The 4,223-nt window shown below is 35.4% G+C and overlaps 1 non-coding gene across 1 annotated transcript; it reads right to left on the bottom strand.

Annotated features, from left to right (window-relative positions):
• Positions 1–3,238: 3,238 nt before the first annotated feature.
• Trnat-agu (transfer RNA threonine (anticodon AGU)) lies at positions 3,239–3,311 on the bottom strand. Its single transcript has one exon. It is a non-coding gene; the product is annotated as a tRNA-Thr (tRNA).
• Between the last annotated feature and the right edge of the window lie 912 nt (positions 3,312–4,223).

Below are 4,223 nucleotides of genomic sequence, written 5' to 3'. Positions count from 1 at the left end.
AGTTACTAATCGACCATAACGTGAAGTTGCAAGGTAATGTAAAATCAGGGGTCCATGAGAGCGTTCCATCTACTGACCCACTTCTTCGGGGCTGGGCTCTTCGTCTAACGAGAAAGAAGTCGAGGTTTACAGCAAAACAAAAGGAATACCTCGATGAAAAGTTTGAATCAGGAGCGAAAACCGGGAAGAAGTATAATCCTTTACAAGTATCTCTGGAAATGAGGACAGCAAGAGACAATGAAGGGAAGTGCATTTTTAGTGTCGACGAATTTCTTTCTGAAGATCAGATTAAAGGATATTTCTCTAGAAGCTCATCAAAAAGAAAGCGGGGCAATGTTAGTGATGAAAGTGAAAGAAAGCAAGCTTCAGCTGTAGCCGAGGAGATGATGTTACAAGACATGCGTCAACTGGTGGATAGAAATATCCAGATATCTCATCCAATTATAATTGATAACTATAACGTGTGTGACCTCGTAAAAAAAGACAGATTGAACAAACTTTCAATCCCACTGCTCAAAAACCTATGTGAAAAGCTTGATGTCAATTTGACCGAAGTAGGCTCGGGAAAAAGAAAGGGTCCTTATGTTGCACTACTCAAAAAACTTGTGGCGACCTGTTCCTGCAGTCAAATCTAAACAACGATACAATATTACGTATAATGCAGTTGTCGTTATTTTTTTTAAATTTTTATCACATCACCATTATCATATCTATTAATATAATTCTCATAATTAATGATATTATCATCTTCCATCATCATTATAATTTGTTTCATCATTATTTTTATTTTTATTCTTATTATGATAATTATTATTATTGTTATCATCATTATCAATATTCATATTATTATGATCGTTGTTATCATCATTATTATTATCATTATCAATATCATTATCATTATTCAGTTATGTTTGTTTTTTTCAGCCCTTTTAATGATTAAATATTACAAAAAGTCGAGAAGTGTGGTCAGCGGTATGCATCATGAATTCATGCATAACAATATTGTAAACAGCCACGGTCTGCAGAAATTGTCTTTTCATTGCTATTTACTGTACATTTAGCGGTCTATCAGCCACAGATTTCCTCAAAAAAAAAAAAAATGGAGAAAGAGCCTTGAATTCAGAATATTCGCTAATAATCAGTTGGAATGCCGTGACGATAATGGTATAAGCTTTTCCATCGCTTAGTGTCCAATCGTTCAACAATCAGCTGTGAAATTATCGTTCGACTGTCTCTGTTTACTGCCCAGTTAAATATTTCTTGATCGATAATTTCCCAGAACTAATCTGAAGATGGACAACTGAGTACTATTTAATGCTGAAAAATATTCTAGTTGTACACAAAAGCGAGACTGAAGGTGAGAAGAAATTGTTGGATCTAAATTCTAGAAAGTTGCAAAATTGTGCTTATAAATGGGCTCAAATTTCAAAATTTGCGACATTTATGTACATAAACAACACACAAATTGAAAATATAGATATTTGTTGTCATTTTTCAACTGGTTTTGCTTTGATATTTTGTTAACTAAGAAATACTTTTGATATCGAATGCGGGTATGTTTTTGTATTTTCACGCAATCATGGTGTATTCAACATGGGATTTTTAGGCAAAATGTGCCTTGCCAGAGCTGTCCTTCTGGATTTTGAAAATCGAGTACTTGCTTTGTTTGCAAACTTAAAATCATTTCATTTGGATGTATGGCCAGGGAGCTAGAGCGCTTTGAATTTGAACAATTTCAGCTTTTTAATAACCGAGCAAAACATGGCTCCTAACACAGGAAGCCCAAAATTAGAAAATGCTATTAATTTCTGCTAAAATGCTGTTTTGTGTTCAAGCGAAGATATATTTCAATGGAAAACCCGAAAAAGTCTGAATATGAAACTAAAAATGTTGTTTTGGTGACCTGGTTTTATCCATTAAATTGATTTTGAAATTAGGGTCATGAACCACCTCAAGAGTTGATGACCCTAAAAAAATCAGGAATGTTGAGATTCAAAAATCTATTAGCATTTTTTGGAATAGTACCTCAATGCCTATTTGTGCATGGAATATTATGAGATTTGGTGAGGTTGCCCTGCCAAGGTATTTTATATTTTCTTGGTATTTACTGAATACTGCTCTTAAAGGGTTAGATATTGTATAACTGTTTTATCGATATCACTCGAGAGGATGGTCAAATGTATAGATGCAACCATCCTTAGGTAAACAAGACATGAGATCGGTTGTTAAAAAGTCCTTAAACCAAATACTAAAAAGAACTTTGAACCTCAAAAATCAAATGCATTATTTGTGTTTATTATACGGCACACTAAGTCCCATGTATCGCTCGAATTATGACCGCTTTCACTTGAATTGGTGAAAATATATTTAATATATTTATACATATTATAACAGGGAATTTACGATTGGGGTATGTTTCGTTGATTTTATCCGATGAATTACGCCATTTGCCAAAAATGAAAAAGGGAGTAAAATTTTCCAATTTTTCTTGAGTCCTACACATAGATGGGAAAGGGATGAAGAAATAGAAAACGCGCGCACGTGGTGTGTGCTGTCATAAAGTACGCGGGGGTTGGCAGAACACGAGAGTGTTAGGAGAAGCACGACGCGTAGCGGAGTGCTTCTGGACACTTCTCGAGTATTCTGCCAATCCCCAAGTGCTTTATAACGGCACACAGCACAGCAAGCAAGTTTTTTATTTCTTTTATAAAATACAAATTACAATAATAGATAGGAATAAAGCAACGGAAAGCGCGCGGGTGCAATGTGCTCTCATAAAGCACGCGCTCAAAACCAATCAGAGCGCGACATCCATAACAGTTTTTTTAAATTATTTTCATTGTTATGGGAAAGGAATAAATGATAGAACATAGATGGAAAAGGGATAAATGATAAAACATAGATGGGAAAGGAATAAATGATAGAACATAGATGGGAAAGGGATTAATGATAGAACATAGATGGGAAAGGGATAAATGATAAGGTCTTATACACACCTAATCCATTTGCCGATACTCCTTGGCCATAGAAGGTTAAGACCTCTTTATCCTTTGGCAGATCTGTCCGGGAGAGAGAGGACGGAACGTCTGAGCAGCTCAGCGGATTCGTACCAAGTGAGTAATCTAATCGATTATCATATATTAGCAACGCGAGACCGATGAGGATAGAGCTCATTTTAACTCCAGTCAAACTTACAAAAATATGTACTCACAAGAAATCCAAGGAAATAATAATAGAAAGCCTTTGGAGAGACTCGAACTCTCGACCCCTGGTTTACTAGACCAGTGCTCTAACCACTGAGCTACAAAGGCACAGATATTAAGATTCTATCATAAGAAACATTTAGACAAAGATGGCAATAGAAGTGTAGAATATTTAAGACGTGGATAAGCTGGATGAGCTTTGCTTCACGGGTGCTTCGTAGAACGGTGTGCGGTCTAAGTTGTTCCACTTTGATCGAGCTGAATGTTCATCCCTAGTTTACTACACACTAATCAGGCTCTATAACCACATGAAGCACAATCATGGGTTAGTAGTCTTATGAACATAGCGCAACGTGAGTTCTACATCAATTTTACTGAGGGAAAATAAATGAATGAACTAAATATGTCTGATTTTCCTCTATGCATTCGTTGGGATAATGCAGACTGAAAACAATGGATTTTGATAAGATCAGTAATTAATTGAAGTTAATCATGTTAGTTATATGCTATTATCACATTACTCTCAGGGTTGGATATTGCATAAATGTTTAATCGATATCACTCGAGATAGGATGGTCAAATATAAAGATTCAAGTATCTTTAGGTATAAAAAACATGAGGTCGGTTGTTAAAAAGTAAGACTTTGAACCTCAAAAAACAAATGCATTATTAAGGTACACTAATGGGCCCTTTGCAGCTCAGTAATCACGTGCTGATTAATTCATTGAGAGCAAATGAATAAACATCTTGTTTCCCATGGGTGAAATATACTGGTGAGCAAACAAACTTTCTACAACCTGTTTCGAGAGATCGTACTAAACTACATTAGGTAACACACTGGATACATACTTTTCATTCAGTTTACTGCTTACGACTTTTTATCGTTACTGGAAAACGTTTGAACAACGTTTCAAACATGATTTGGTAGGATTCATTGATTCCTACAAGGTGATGGCAGCCATTTTTGTAGTGAATTTTATTTGTTTTTCTTGGAACAAGCAAGGCACAAGTTTCATCGAA

The sequence above is a fragment of the Actinia tenebrosa genome, unplaced genomic scaffold, assembly GCF_029948245.1.
Source record: "Actinia tenebrosa isolate PJP-AT-01 unplaced genomic scaffold, QUT_ActTen_1.0 PGA_scaffold3__52_contigs__length_22856419, whole genome shotgun sequence".
NCBI classification, from domain to species: Eukaryota; Metazoa; Cnidaria; class Anthozoa; order Actiniaria; family Actiniidae; genus Actinia; species Actinia tenebrosa.
This window is presented reverse-complemented; position numbering and strand designations above follow the sequence as displayed.